The sequence below is a fragment of the Euprymna scolopes genome, chromosome 18, assembly GCF_053919585.1.
Source record: "Euprymna scolopes isolate OS-2025 chromosome 18, ASM5391958v1, whole genome shotgun sequence".
NCBI classification, from domain to species: domain Eukaryota; kingdom Metazoa; phylum Mollusca; class Cephalopoda; order Sepiida; family Sepiolidae; genus Euprymna; species Euprymna scolopes.
The window spans coordinates 70,411,102-70,428,370 of record NC_136499.1 but is presented as its reverse complement, the minus strand read 5'-3'; the positions used below and the strand labels follow the sequence as shown (position 1 = coordinate 70,428,370).

Below are 17,269 nucleotides of genomic sequence, written 5' to 3'. Positions count from 1 at the left end.
ATATTTACAGTACCTTCACAGACCTTATACTAATTTTTTTTTCTTAACACAAACAGGTCACAAATATGTAGGTAAACCAAAATAAATTATTTTTGATTAATTTTTTGGGGTTTGTTTTACAATGCACATTGGTACAAAAAAGTAGTCAGAAAACAAATATATAACAAATAAATGCTATCACAAGCAAGACATCAGGTAAAATTTTAGTGATTTTACTCACTTTAAAACATTTATTTGGTTCGAAAAACCAGCTAAAAACAAGAAAAATTACCGCGAATTGACACTTAAATATTTGAAGTTTCCATAATGACTTAAAAATAGAAAATAAAACAAAACAAGTCGAGCATGTGAGGTGCCCCTCCACGAGTCAATAAATCTGTTCTGGCAAAATTTTACTTTCACCATGACTAATGTTTGTGCAAAATTAAAAAAAAAATCCAAGGCATGATTATTGAGAAAGTGCGAACAAGAGTGAATTACTAGGTCCAATCCCTCCTTTGTCGGGGGATCAATACCGTAAGAAACCGACCCAATAAATGTTACCGTGAGATTTATTGGGTGGGTGTTTTGTTTTATTTTCTATTTTTAAGTCATTATCAAGATTTTAAATACTTAAGTGTCAACTTGTGGCCATTTTTCTTATTCTCACCTAATGCTCGACACTATTTGTTTTTTTCGAACCAAACAAACGTTTTAATGTAAATAAAACACTAAAAACTTATTCAGATAGGTAGAAGAGTAACTTTTCTTGCCTTTGATAACATTTATTTGTTATGTATATGTTTCTTCACAACTTTTTTCATACCAATGTGTCTTGTAAAACAAGTCCACAATTTCTAATCCCAAGAAAAACAAGAAGTAACTTTAATATCAGGAAATAATTTTTACCAAACACCGTTTGCTGCTGACATTGAGTCGGATAATCTTCTGGTTTGCAATTACTTTTAAATTTAAAGACTTTCAAATCATTTTTGAGTGAAGTAGCCAACGACATAAACATTGTGCCGGACATGTAATTCTCTTTCTCTCTCTCATATATATATATATATATATATATATATATATATATATATATATATATATATATATATCATTTATTAATCATTTGTTCATATTTTAACATGTTTTATTAATCATTTGTTTACATAGAAGGTGCTCGTTGTAATTTAGATATATAATAAGCTCGATAGTTAAATGTCCTAGAGCTAATTCAATATTAAGTAATGTGATTGATAATTTGAAATTTAAAAATCAAATTATAATCAAATTAAAAATCCGTTTCATAAGATTTTTTTGTTGTTCCTTCTTATGAAACGGATTTTTAATTTGATTTTTAAATTTTAAATTATCAATCACATTATATATATATATATATATATATATATATATATATATATATATATATATATATATATATATATATATATATAAGTGATTTTGAAGCGTTTAAATTGACGAATTAAAACCAAAGAAAAGATCCGAAAATAGCCACTTCTTAAGATTTAAGGCATTTTTATAGCAGGGAACCCATCCGAATTTTTCCGATTGCGATTTACGGAACACTGTTCCGGGTGTTCCCGGATGTGGCCAGGTCGTCGCTAAACAATCAATTAGTGCTGCTCAGCTGCTGCTGCTATTAAATTGAAGAACTTTTGTTTTTCAGTTTCTCAGACTTGAGATTAAAACCTGGGCTAATCTCCACCCCATCCCGTACTAATATTGTTCAAATCATCAAATGAATCGACTTTATTTTTACGTCTTCTTTTTTCCAACTTATTTGTTTCTTGAGTCCTTAACCCTCGCATGTTTAGGATTAATTACCATTTTACATTTTTTTTTTTTTTTTTACTTTTCAAATTTTAAACCATTTCATACATTTACGGTCTGTCCCATAAATCGCAACCGAAACATTCGTATCGATTATAAACCCTGTTCTGTAAAAGTACCTAAATCATTCTTAGAGTACCAAGAAAACATAAAACTACACACACATACAAAAAGAAAATACTTTTGGTATTTTTTACGACCTGCCCCAGCGTAGTATTTAACACCCCGGAATAAACACCCCAACTAACCTCCCCATGTTTAGAACGGTTTTCGAGGTTGGGGGTGTTTATTGCGAAAGCCGTTCTTAACATGGGGAAGTTCGCGGGTGTTTCTGGGGCACGTCGTAAAAATTTGTCAAATTTTTTTTTCAAATCATTTTGTTTAAGTTGGAAAACTGTATGCGATGCCAGACATTCATCCGTTATCACACACATTCCAACCGAAAGATCTTTTTAACATTCTAACTAATCTTTCTTGTACTTGATTCATCGGTTATATTTGCTATGTAGTTTTTGAAATTGTTTTTCATGAGCCCATCCCAGTTTGCTCCAATAATAACTGGAAGGATAGTGATCTTCCTAAGATTCCAATTTCTTTTCATGCCACAAAACATTGGTATTTTGTTATGTTTTCCCTCTCAGCACTGTTTAACCCATCATCATTATGGACACTAATTTCTACTAAGGTTGCTTTGATAGGTGTGTCAGAAATTTCGTGAAAATAGTGAATAATTCCACCCCATCTTTCCAAGCTTATAACTCCTCGAAAAATGTAATTCAAGCCCTAATCGGTGGGACAAAAAGATCGAAGCAATGCTTTGCTTCGATTTTCTTGTCCCACTGATTGGAAACGGGAGTGATTGTGATTACTCAAAAAATCAGAAGTGGCATCGCTTAAAATTTAAATAATAATTGATTATTTGAAATTAGGCGATAAAATCGTAAGGAAATAAAATATACACCTATAAGTAAATAAAGTGTATTGTAAAAATAATTACAAACACTAACAACAATAATAATAATAATAATAATAATAATAATAATAAAACTATTGTTTATGTTTGAGATAAGATCATTTAACAGCCCTGCCCCTCTTTGTTGTTAAATCTATTAACGTTTTTCTTTTTTAATATTTAAAACGAAACACAAAAACGATCAACAATTTCCGCTTCATAAACATCACGTTAAATGAATTTTGGATACTAATGCAGAGAGTGACCCGCGCTATTTTTTAAATCGTATTTCCACGTTTAATTAAAGTTTTATGATATGTTTTGTTTTTTTATTATTCAATTATAAGATTAGAGCACAGAATAGGTACAAAACACCCGCCCCTCCCCGTGTTAAGAATGGCTTTTTAACATTATTATTTCAGCACGGATCAATCTCTGCATGGGGTACCGAATTTTGTTTTAGTTTACTTTTTAATGCAACCTATTTTAAACTCTAAAAAAAGTTAGAGACCCAAAAAAGTTTATTCCAAAAATATCCTGGAAAAAAAAAGGTCAAGACTTTAATGTTATTTAATTTTAAAACTCCAAACCCTTCTTTTTAATTTAATTTATTTTTTTAAAATGAAGAACCTGATCCGAAATTCAATTCTTAGTTGCCAGCAAATGAGTAAAAAAAAAATTGTTTATAAAAACGAAAAGTTTCGATTTTGTTTCAGCAACAACAAAGAAGTAATGTCTGGCGTTCACACGTTTACAATTCCGAATTAAAATCGAAAGAAAATAATCAAAAATAAATCTTTTTTTTTTTTAAATAAATACACAAAGAAATAAATACTGTATACAATGTATAGAGAAAACAAACCGTTTACCTTTTTTATATTTAGTTTTAAAAGTTAATCCAGTAGAAAGCTATTTCCCTTCTTTTTTTTTAGCAAGCAAACAAGTGAGAGGAAAGCTACTACTACGACTTAATATGTTGAAGAGTGCGCGAAAACAGAAGAAAAAAAAACGCATGTCAGTAAAAGTAACGCATAATATACAAATCCAGCAGTTCTTAAGTTTTGTGTGACTAAGTTAACTGTTACTAATTCAGGCGCGAGACAATAACGAAGGTTTTGTTTAACTAAAAAAACGACTCTTAATTAACTAATTGTACTAGCAGGTACATGTTTCCTCTTTTGTTTTTGTTTTTTTTGTTTGTTTTTTTTTTTGTTTTTTTTTGTTTGTTTTTTTTTTAGAATAGATATTTGCAATGAATGGGATTTCAGTACTTACAAAGTTGGTCTCCACTCCACTACTCCAGTATTGAGGGAGAATCCTGAGTATTGACGTAAAAGCTCGTAAGACAAATTTTAGTTCTTATCCACAATCCAACCTAACAGGAATATCTTTGTGACTCGCCACGCAACGGAAATGTCATATTCCAAAAATCACGTAATTGATCGAGAAGGTTTATTTATATAAAGAAAATAATTTTTTAACGATTTACTGTAAAATCGGTAGCATTACAAGGCAGATCTCGTAAGTTTAAATTATTGTGGACTTATCTGCTTTTATTTTTCAAGATAGCGATGCGAAACAGTCCCTTTATGCTTACAAATAAAATTTGATTTCTTAATTAAAAATAAGACTACTTGGTTAATTCATGTGATTTTTGAAATATGACGTCGTCGTTCCGTGACGGGTGCGTACATCATAAAGATTGTTTTGTATATATATATATATATATATATATATATATATATATATATATATATATATATATATATATATATATATATATATATATATATATATATATATATATATAACTTGGATAGTTAGAAGAAGAATAAATTCAATTCTATAAGAGGAGACTTATTATCGGGATAATATAAAGCTCAACAAATTTCAGTAGAGCTTATATATATATATATATATATATATATATATATATATATATATATATATATATATATATACTAGCAGTTCAATCCGGCTTTGCTCGGGCCCTACGTACTGCTGTCCTACGTACTGAGTGCTGTTCATAACTTTATGTGCATATATATATATATATATATATATATATATATATATATATATATATATATATATATATATATATATATACTAGCTGTACCCGGCCACGCGTTGCTATGGCTCAGTTTGTTAAAATGGAACACATGTGAAAGTAGAGAAAAGTTTGATTCTTTTTTTCAAGAGAATGTACAAATTATTTTTTTTAACAGATGTTAAGAAAATCAACAGAAAAATACTTCCATCATTAATTATGCAAAAAAGTAAATAAAATGTTGATTTAGTGTTTCAATATGCTTATAAATTACGATAAAACTTGCTGAGTATGCACTGTTTTACGGTTGTTGTAAAAATGGAACGGAAACTTAAATTTCGCTTCATTTTAATCTTTCTTAATTTTTTAATTGTGCCCCCCCAAACGAATATAATCAAAACAGTAACATTCAACAATTGTACTTTATGTATATAAAACACAAAATGGGTGTTTGTATTACTGTACACATAGATTCGAAAAAGTTGTCAAAAAACAAATATATAACAAATAAATGTTATCAAAGGCAAGATAAGTTACTTTTCTGCCAAACTGGATATAATTTTTGTGCTTTTATTCAATGTAACATATTTATTCAGCTCGAAAAACATACAGTGTTTACCGATGTATTCGAAAATTCAGGATGGCGTCTCACACCCTCTTTAACACCGTAAGTATGGAAAAAGGTGTTATAAATAAATAACTATACAAAATCATACAAAATACTATTAAAAACCCGCCGAATATATGTCAACCTATGTCACGGTAACATATATTGAGCGAGTTTTTATCTGTATTTTATCCGGTTTTTTATTTATAACATCTTTTCCCACACTTACCGTGTTAAAGAGAGAATCAGACGCCATCTTGAATGTTCCAATACATCGGTAAACACTGTATGGTTTTCGAGCTGAATAAACATGTTACATTGAATAAAAACACGAAAAATATATCCAGTTTGGTAGAAAAGTAACTTATCTTGCCTTTGATAACATTTATTTGTTATATATTTCTTTTTGGACAACTTTTTCGAATCTATGGGTACAGTAATACAAACCCCACAAAATATTTATTAAAAAAAATTTTTTTTTTAAAAAGTTAATAACGAAAGGGAAATAATTCCATTTTTAAACGAAAAAGTCAGTTTACCTAACTTACTGTATTAATGCTATTTTTTTTAAGCAAGAAAAAAAAAGGTAAATATCCAGATACGCTACTACAGAACACCGACCACTCTAATTTGTTTTTTAAAGGTAATTGAGGTCGCTGACAACGAATCTGATAGTCAAACTTTGGGCAAATTTACCGTTTGCATGGTATTTACCCCTGAACCCACGAACTTCTTTCCACCATTTTGCAGCATCCGTTTATGCTACGCGCATGCACGCTGTAGCATAAACGACGGCTTCACCTAGCAAACTATGTTGGTGAGAGGGGATTTTTTTTTCCAGGACATAGAATTTTCTAATTTTCAAAAATACATTATAGCGTTTTTTGGGTGGAAAATTTAAAATTAGCTGAAAAAGAAATAAAATAAGAAAAGGAAAGCACACCAAGTTGGAGTAGGAGGGGGGGGGGAATTTATCTGTTTTTTTTTTTACCTGGAACATCGAATTTTCAAATTTTCCGTAAGTAACGCACCGACATTTACCAATTAGAACACCATTTAACATTTTCCGAAGATTTTACTTTGTACATTGGGGGCGCGAGCGGGGGGGGGGGAGCGGATGTAATGTTGGCGCGCGCGCGCCCCAACATCACCCCCCCCCCAAAAAAAAAAAAAAAAAAATTAGAGTGGTCGGTGTTCTGTAGTAGCGTATCTGGATATTTACCAAAAAAAAATATTTAGGTTTTGCTATAAATTCCTAAACTCATTTCAGTGAAATGACATTTCACCCTAAATAATTTAGGTGACTGAAATAGGAATCTAATTGAATCTTTCATTTCCTGAATAGTATCCGATAATTCATTTTTCTTCGAGTTATATCGAATACATTAATACGGACTTTAGGGGCTTTTTTCGTAATGTTACTGTAAAAATTATTTTTTATTGTTACAAATTACGATGCTTTAAAAAAAGCAAAAATAAATTCTTGCGTTTTTTATTTACTACTGAAAACCATAACTTTAGTAAAGGTATTTTTTGTTTAAACAAAATAAAACATTTTCACCAAGAGTTAAGTAAAAATAATTAGTTCATTATATTCTGCGATCATTATTTGAAAAATACTGCAATTTTCATTAAAATTCGTTAATTTCCTGATTTTTGGTGAATTTTTAAGTAAAGGGAGGAATCAAAATGTGTATACACTTTGAGCGTCGGCATTCATTTTGCGACCAGGTGTGGTTAATTTAAATTAAAGTTCAATCACATGGTTACGTTATCAATAAACCCATTGAAAATTTACCGATATTGTAAACACATTCTGTTTACATTAAGCCTGTGGTGTTCTTTTAGTGATGCAATGTTGTCAACTGAGATTTAAAAAAAACCCGCGAGATTAGGAGAAAGAAATGTCCAGAAAATCGCTAGCCAGTTTGGCAGAAAAGTAACTTATCTTGCCTTTGATAACATTTATTTGTTATATATTTGTTTTTTGACAACTTTTTGCGAATCTATGTGTACAGTAATACAAATCCGTGTACAGTAATACAAACCCCTTCGGGGAGATTGGAATGCCCCCCCCCCCACCTAAAATGTACTTGGAAAAATCGATTTTATAGTGAGATTTAAGAATGGTTAGTCGAAAAAAAGGTGAAAAACAAAACAAATAATCAATAAATAATTGTTACCAAAGACAATAAATGCTACTTTTTTTACTTACATGAATGAGTCTATTTTATGTTTTAAAGTATTTTCAAGCAACCTAATGCCAATGCGGGTGTCTGGGTGCCAAATACCTCCAGATTTTCTAGAATTTCCCGCTAGATTGTAAACGAAATCTCCAGATCTAGCAGGAAAACCGCTAAATTGTAACACTGGTCACGTGACAGGAAGCGGTAATAAAGAATTGTCCCTAAATAAAAAAAAATAGCCTCTCGGTACAAAGAAATCCAGCTATTTATCATAGAAAAATTAAGTATAATGTTATAATTAAAAAGAAATATATAAAAACACACATGGATATAGTAAACATATTATACCAAAACGTGGAAGCCATCCGTCCAGTGGTTTTTTAGACAATTAACTCCGAACGAACCAACATTTACATTTTTATATATATAGATTGAAAAGTTTGACTCATGTCCAGGTAACCTACATCTAAAATTTCAAATGTTTAGACCCAAAATTAGTGGAGGAGTTTGGTAGAGTTTGCAAAAGTCAAATTTTCGCCCAAAAACTGATCAAAGAGCTTGCTACATGTCTCAATACCCTTTATGTTAAATTTCAAATGTTTAGACCCAACATTGGCTGAATAGTTTGCAAGCGACCACAAAGTTCAAATCTTTTGAACTTTGACCCTTTTGGCAGCCAAATTTTCGGCCAAAAACATGTCTGAATACACTTTATGTAAAATTTCAAATGTTTAGAGCAAAAATTGACTGATTAATGTGGTAGAGACAGCAGAGGTCAAATTTTTTTTTTAACTTTGACCCAAATTTGGATCCCTTAACATTTATTATTTTGGACTCAAATCAAATTACAAAGTTTGATCCATGTCCAAGGAACCTACATCTAAAATTGCAAGTGTTTAGACCCAAAATTGGCGGAGGTATTTGGTAGAGTTTCCAAAGGTCAAATCGTTGAACTTTGACCCCTTGACAGCCAAATTTCTGTCCGAAAACCGATTAAAATGATTTTCCCAAATCTCAATACTTCTTATGTCAAATCTCGAGTCTGTAGACTGAAAATAGAGTAGTTTGTAAGGGAAATGTACACACACACACACACACACACACACACACAATTTCATATAAATATATGTGTGTGTGTGTGTGTGTGTGTGTGTGTGTGTGTGTGTGTGTGTGTGTGTGTTGAATTCTAAACAAGAACCCAAACCTTTTTTTTCCAAGAATCTATTGAACGAACAAATTCTAATCTAATTACATTGTATTTTTTCAAAGCTTTAAAATCAAGTTAGTATTATGTATTAAATAAGAGAGAATTTTTTTTTTTTAATTCCTGTCAATATGCATAATAGCCGTTCACTAAACTTGTTAATCTAAAATGTTGAAACAGAGAATGGTCAAGACGAAGTGAAAAGAAGTACAGTTGTTTAAATAATATATTTAAAACAATCAAAATATTTATTGAAATTGGATAACAAAATATTAGAGCCAACTTTTAGGCGTTTCATTCTAAGCATTCCCCGTTCCAGCCTTTTAGCTTAACTAGCTTAGGAATCAGCCATTTTGCATCATGCCTGGCAGAACTGCGTGTCTGCTGATTTAAAAAAAAAATGTTGGTCTTTTTTCTATTTCAAATGCAATATTTAATTGAATTTAACACCAATATGTTTAGTATGTCATTATTTAAATAAAAAAATTGCAATTTACATATTTTTCCGATAAAATTACATGGCTCAGGAAACTACATGATTAACCTGTTCTGTCCTTATTTGCAAGCGAAAATATATGTATTACACTCCTCCTAGATAAGTTGGGGGTAATGCCTGGGATGATGGTATCATGGCAACAGAATAGATACTAATGTACTCCACCTTCCTTAATTGAAAAGTAGTACATTAATGTGAAATAGTATAATAAACTGATTTGAGCATTAAAATAGCTCCGTCTTCAGACAGACAGATAAACACACCAAAATAAACATATACTACCCCACGATCTAAAGCAGGAGATAATGCCGTGGAGAATTCTATCATGAAGAACGAATATATAATACACTGCTTCCTTCAAAGAGATAAATTCGTGAAAGGATGATCTTATCATAACAAAAGATACTATATTACCCCCACCCCCTGAACTGAACACTGAAAAATAGTTTCAGCTTCAAACAGATACCAAATCACTATCAGTAATATCTTTCTATCTATCTATAGTAATAATAATAATAATAATAATAATAATAATAATAATAATAATAATAATAATAATAATAATAGCTACAAATACTTGGGAATGCTGAAAGCAGACATCATCAAAGCAACGGAAATGAAAGAGAAAATAGGAAATGAATACCTCAGAAGAACAAGAAAACCCTTCGAAGCAAAAGTAACTAGTCGAAAACTAATTAAAGGAATAAACACGTAGCCAGTGTCAGTAATAAGATCATCTGGACTGTTTATAAGCTGTACCATAGAAAAACTAAGGAATCTCGAGAGAAGACCAAGAAAATTCATGACGATGCACAATGCACTACAACTAACGATACTGACCGACTCTATGTGAAAAGGAAAGACGGAGGAAGAGGGCTGGTTTGCATAGAAGACTGTGTAAATAACACACACACACACACACACACACACACACACACACACACACACACACAAAGGATTAGGAAAATACATAATGCAGAACACTGAAAGAATAATTAGTGCAGCAAAAAATACGGAAGAACCAAATAAACAAGAAAAAGAGATGAGGAATAAGATGAGGAAAGAAAAATGGGAAACGAAACAGCTACATGAACGATTTATAAGGATGACAAAAGAAGAAACTAACGAAAACATTTGGAAATGGCTACAAAAACCTTAACAGAGAAACTGAATCTCTAATAACAGCTACATAAGATAATGCAATTAGAACCAACCACATGAAAGCAAGGATTGACCAGCAAATATTTAATGATGATGGCCTGTGTGACTAAATGTGAGTAAATAATAATAATAATTATAATTGTAATAACGATAGTAATAATAATAATAATAATAATAATAATAATAATAATGATAATAATAATAATAATAATAATAATAATAATAATAATAATAATAATGGTAATAATGATAATAATAAAAAAAAGAAAAACAACACTAAAATTGAGTTAAGTCAACGTTTATTTCTCTAAAGCTTGTATCTCTATCAAAAAGGCTATATTTTTGTTCAATTTTGTTGGTCTGTGTATAACCTAGCGTCTGATTGTAACCAAACATACACAAAATATCAGTCATGGTCTAAATTAGAGTTGATATAATTTTAGAATATCTAGGTCAAAGTCATAGAAAAGTGAAGGTCACAATTTGGCAATAACTTCAGTTCTATTCATCATAGAGACTCATTGTTTTGCCTATATTATAGCCAATGAAATCCCACATCTTAGTTGATCTTGATCATGTCATACACACCATTATTGTACCTATTTACTATGCCTCCCCACGGGACAGAGTTAGACACCAGGGTCGTTTTTTAACGTGGAGAAAAGGTACAAAAATAAAAATTGTCTCAGTCGTGAAGGATTTCTCCTCCACCGAAAGAGAACAAGAAATAGAAGTGCAGCATCTGAAGAACAGATACTATACTTTGATCTTGTCCCATTATTGTAACTACAACCAGGACCATTAGAGACATCATTCGTTTCTTTCTAACTTAAGTGTCCTATAAAATTAGGAGTAAATGGAAATAGGGACCTCTCATTGTATTTAGTGCTTCGTCTTTCTAGATTGGGATGTTTGCCATTCACAGGACAGATCCTGAAGAAGGCTCCCTTTGCAGCTACCACTATCTTCCACAACATCTCACTGCAACTACACTTCTTTGAAGACTGGAAAAGGAGCCTTCGAGAAGTTGACTGGATCTTCCATGTTTTTCTTGTGAACTTGACCCTGAAGCAGTGGTGGCTGCAGCTTTTGCCTCTGGCACTGTGATAATTTTCCACTTTCTTTCGGTCAAACAAGATGCCGAATAGCATCTTGCCTGTTCTTGCTCTTATCTGTCTTACTGTTTAAAGACTGAGAAAAAAAATAGAACTGAAGAGGGTGTAGAAGTGGAAGAGGGCAGGGTTGGAGTTTTGTCGGCTAAGTGAAATCATCTGTTATGGTTTTGTATCAGTTGGGAAGTGGAACTCAGTCTTAACATTCTTTCTCTTTTTGGAATTCGTTTTGGTTTTTGTTGCCTTTCACAAAATAGGATTCAATGATATCTTCATCAAACTGGTTTGTTATTTTGCTGTCAGCTGCAGTACTGCTGCTTGTTGCTGTTTTTCTGTTCTTTTTTAGTGGGAAGTAGATCTTTAGGGGATTGTTTAGTATTTGCTGGAGTAAACTACATTACAAAGGCTACTGGTTTGGGGGAAACAGGGTTAGAATGGTATTTTCTTTCATACTCCAATCTCTTTATCCTTCTCACCTGCCTCTAGAATCAGGGTAGTTGCAACATTTCCAGTTAGGACAGCAACAAAAGATCCTGCTGGTGAGGTCTTCTTTGCATAAGAACATGACCATAATCCCCTGCTACTGTCAGTGCCAACAATGCGGACAGTGGCCCTTCATAATGATCTTCATCTGTCAGCTTTCCTACCTGAGTATCAATATTACGTCAAGCCCAGCATGATCATGTGCATTCATATACTGTACGCCTCCATTATGGTGTCCTGTGAACCACAGATTGGGTTGACAGTTTCAACATTTCCATACAGGGTAAGGACTGCACCAATGGTGCTGAATAAAAACACGTCAGTCTTCAGTTCAGGTAATCTATCTACAGACCACAGACATTTTCATTACACATCCAGTCTTTTTTATTTCATGTTTGGTTAGAAGCAGCATGTCACACGTGGCAAAACTCCTGCAGCATACATAGAAAATGAGAATATTTAATTCCCACAATCTCTTCTTTTTGATCTCAGTCAAGCAACGAGTGTTATTTTCGTGGTTAACAGAGATAAATTTTGCTGTTGAAGCTATTCCCATGCACCAGGGATACATTCTCTTTTTTGCATTTATTATCCATGGTTCTGAAGAGTTCGCTACACTGCTCTGGTTGCAGTTTCAGCGACTGGAGTCCCCAGGCATGATATAAATTTTGAAATTCACTATTCCTGACCATCTTTAGTGTCTTTGTCAACATTACAAAAACATACAGATGTTTATGTCACTGTTTCTAATGTGGACATTAATTAACCACTCGGTTTCAACTGACAAGATTAATTTCCTTGTGTTTAATTCTACCTTCATGGCGAGACAAGTAAATAAGGTCAAGATAAAATTTGTCATATTGGTTCTAAAGACACCAATATAAAACAAATATGCTTATGATATGAAGTGTCCTACAAATAATGTGAAATATTATGTTCCTGGAATTAATCAAAATTTAATGGCTAATTTCAATACTAGTCAAGTACTATAAACATTAGACTGTTTTTGTAATTTTTCTGAAGTTACACGATAATACTAGAGTCGGCCATGGATGATGGATTAGTGTCCATTTTTAAGGACATGTTTAGGTTATTTTGGTTGTTTTGTTTAATAGCATATCAACCCTTTTTAGGGTGTTTAACGTTGAATCTAGTAATCTTAGAAAAGGTTGTATGCTTCAAGTTCTTTAAGCCAAATACGTCCAGGGATGGAGTATTGTTGTCACATCTGGGCAGGAGCTGCTAGAAGCAGCTTATCCTGCCTTGACAGAGTACAAAATAGACTTCGTAACTTAGTCGGGATGATCTTTTCTCTTCCCTGCAACCTCTGTCCGACAGAAGGGACGTTGTGAGCCTGTCTTTGTTTTATCGTTATTTCCACGGCAAGTGCTCGTCTGAGCTCCAATTTCTGGTCCCTCCTCGCCAATTTTACTTGAAAAACACCTGTCTAGCTGAAACCACTGTCAATAACTTTCCCCACTCTTTAACTGCGCCTAAATCAAAACATAGATTTCATGAACAAAACTTCTTTCTTAGAACTGCACGACTGTGGAACTCTCTTCCGTTTGCCTGCTTCCCAGCTGACTACAACTTGGTTGTCTTCAAGTCCAACATAAACAAATTCTTGATGAACTGCCTCCTTAAGTAATCCAATCTACCAAATTTCCATTAATAACGATTACGACGATATTATCCTGTTGATTGCTGTACACTCAATAACCTTTATCCTCGAGTGGCCTCAGGGCACTGATAAGTACTGACTCCTATGTAAAAATAACAAAGACTTCCTCTATAGTATCACTAATTACAAAATTAATGAAAATGGAAACTAAATATCAATATATAATGCAAATATAAAACAGAATTATGAATTATATTCGAAATATGTTAAATATTGATGTTGTAAGAATCATAAAAACCAAGAAGTATACTGATATTACGTAATATATGAAACTAGCAGGATTACCCGGCATCACCCGTGATTGTAATTTGTGTAAAAAGAAAATTAACATTTATTAATTGGATTGTTTAATTTCGTTTAAATATTTTTCCAGTGTTTCCATGATGAAGCGAAAAAAAATCAGAATTTATTTTTGGAGTATCGAAATCAGTATTGGAAGCGAAAATATTTGACTATTATTTTAGTTTAAAAAATTTTTGGATTTAAAACTTAATTTCCCATTGCTAGTACTAATGATAACATGATAAATATTTTCTTTGTTTTTAACGACCAGTAAAACTTTAATGTCGTCATTATATATCACGATAAAACATTATTTTTTCCTTTTTTAGTTGCAGACCATCTACTAGTTCGCCAGTTGTGTACAAATCCCAACAGCGATAGGAGACTTCTATCATGTCTGAAAGTGACATAATGTTCAACGAGCGGGAATAGAAATGCGGTGCTGTAAAACTCATGCAATTTTACCGATCCAAGTTATGACAACAGAACCATTGCCAGCACCCTCAAAATGCAAATCTGGATGGTTCAACACTTGAACGCTCAATGAAGTTTTCAACCACGGTTATGGTCGTGGTGTAGTTTCAAGTGAGGGCCACATCATGCCGCTTCACAAACTTCGAAGTCAGCTTGAAAGTCAACCCCAAAGTGTACCTGAATGTGCTGAAAAGTGTGGTGATCTCCTTGTGCAATCATATGGCAGCTGGCAAACCCTGAGTGTAGCAGCAGGATTCAGCACTTGCCCACAAGTCTAAAGTGGCTCAATCTTGGCTTCAGGAGTGCTACGATTTTGTTACCATTCTCTCACTGCCCCCTCCTCTCCCGACCTAAACCCCACTAGACTACTTCGTTTAGTCATACGTTGAGAACATTACTAACATGACCTCCCACAACATCATCACCATCTGCAGAGTATTTGCCGAGCTCCCGCTGGCGCTTGTGGAAAAGACATGCTCACAGTTTCTGACCTGTATCGAGGCAGCGATTGAGGCTGAAGGCGGCTACATTAAATAGATGGCAGCTCTACTATATAATCAAGTTACCTGAATTGACTTTTTTCAATAAAACTTTAAAAATATAGCTGTAGTGTTGTTTTCTTTAGGGCTACAAATTTATCGTTCCAGCCTGTATGGAACCGGAAGAACTGACAAGGTAAAAATGATGCAAGAAAAAGCATAAGTAGATAAATAAAAAAAATGGCACAAGTAACAAATATGGAATAACTTTTTACAGTGAGTTTATAAGATCACTATTTTTAATCTATAAATATAAAAGCGAAAATGTATGTATGTATGTATGTATGTATGTGTGTTCGCTTTTTCTGTATGTCTACAAAAGGCTTCTTTCAGAGAAGCGGTCGCTCGCTTCACAACTTTTTAAAACTTTTTATATTACATATAAATCGTAATATCTCACAGTTAACAACGAAGCTCGCCTGTCTATTTAATTTGCTCGATTTCGGGAAGATAAATATTCAACATTTGTCGCTCGCCGCATGTTGGTTAGTCTTTTTCCTATAACATCTTGGGAAAATAAAAATCCCACAGTCAAACTTGACCTCATTAAGTCACTAAAACGTGCACCTGCCAAATCCAAGTAATTAAATAAATTCAAACGTGTTTCCGTTAGCATCTCGCGGTGGGGCAATGGTTAACGTCGCATGTTTTTTTTGTTTTTTTTCACACTTTAATTTACAACTTTGCCTTAACGGTTCGCGTTCGATCCTCATACTTACTTTTTTTACCCCCCCCCCACACCTCTAAACACCCGGCAACGCCGGATACCCCTCGCTAGTCAATTATAAATAAAACATTTGATAAAAAAAAAAAATCACCCACCCGCCCACTTCAGTATATTTTTACTTTCGAGAAAATATATGTACACATTATACAGGATTTTAATGGAATCCGGAAAAAAAAAAAAAAAAAAAAGAACATATAGGACGCGTGTTGCTAATTTGCTGAAGTCGAGAGTCATCGATCTATAGGATGGGTTTTCGGAACCCTTAATGATAGGGTCGTCAATTTATAGGAAGGGTTACCAATTTGCACCCTTAAATAAAGAAATAAAAATAAATTCAGCAAAAGATGGCACTCGATAAAGGACATGAAATCATTGTTTATATAAAATGAGCAACATTTATTTACGTGAAAGAAGTATTAAAATAAAGTGTTCCAACATAAGTGTTTTCTTGTGTTTGAATGTTTTAAATGAATGATTATTGGTGTGCGAATTTTGTGTCTATGGCACAAGGCTTGAAAGTACTAATTTTTTATGGTAAGTGTGCCGCAGGAGGACTTGGAGTTAAATATGGCTATTTTCCCGTGGCAGCAGTCTATAATCCATATAAGGGAATATGTGTGTGTGTTCATATTGTAAGAACAGTGGTTTGGAATATGAATGTTTAAAAGGAAGTTTGAGTTCTCGATTGATGTGGTAAATTTCCATGATGGGTACTGTAGTTCACCTGTGACCTGCGTAAAACCATGACTGGTGTTTTAATGTCTCACGAAGATGGAGTTTTCTTGAACACGTGCTGCACTTGAGAATTTGGAAAGAAGCTGCTTTGATTTTGACGGGTATAGTGCCCACCCTCTGCTTTGGGACTGATTACCGTATTCAAGCGTGAAGGTGCATAAACATAGTTCCTTTTCTTTTATGTATGCGTGTGGTTGCATAACAACGTCATGTGCCTACATGTTTTTTAATAACGCGTAGGCGTTTCAAAGCGGCGATCGCTGTGAAATGTTCCTGCCTGTCATTTATTCCGACCGGATGTAGCGGTCACTACAAACCAAAACACCTCTATAATTAGATATTTAGAATTTTTAAAAGAAATCGGTATCAGTAATTATATCAGAATCACGAATTTAGAACAGAATCGGTAATGGTATTGGAATCGTTTTCTGGGTATATTTTTCTGTAATCTACACAGTAGCATGCAGAGGCCTAGTGATGCTCTGGTCTTGCCCAAGGTCAACTCCTTGATTGTGTGCTCCAAAAATTAAAGTATAAGTTCTAGTACTGGGAAATATGAGTAGGAAGAAAGATAGTTTTGATATAATTGGATGTCTCTATTCCAGGATGCTACCGCCCTCTAACCCCGCTTAGTTTTACGCTACTGAACCTACATAATTTACAGAAATTAGAATCCTGGGGGATGCCGTCAGCCCTGCTAGTTGTATGTAAGTTTTTCACTTGTAAATGAGGAATCACATAATCAGAAACTGA

The 17,269-nt window shown here is 33.0% G+C and overlaps 1 protein-coding gene across 7 annotated transcripts in view; it reads right to left on the bottom strand.

The window, feature by feature from the left end:
* Positions 1–17,269, bottom strand: part of LOC145297652 (N-acetylated-alpha-linked acidic dipeptidase 2-like) — a 1,311,662-nt gene that overhangs the window by 1,182,699 nt on the left and 111,694 nt on the right. Inside the window, exon 1 of one of the 7 annotated variants that reach the window (XM_080143815.1) lies at positions 3,649–3,825. The exons of 5 other annotated variants lie outside the window; for them this stretch is intronic. The gene's annotated coding sequence lies outside the window, so the exon portion shown is untranslated. Of the gene's footprint in view, positions 1–3,648; positions 3,826–17,269 lie in introns of those variants that run through there. One more of the 7 variants, XM_080143809.1, reaches the window with a different exon arrangement.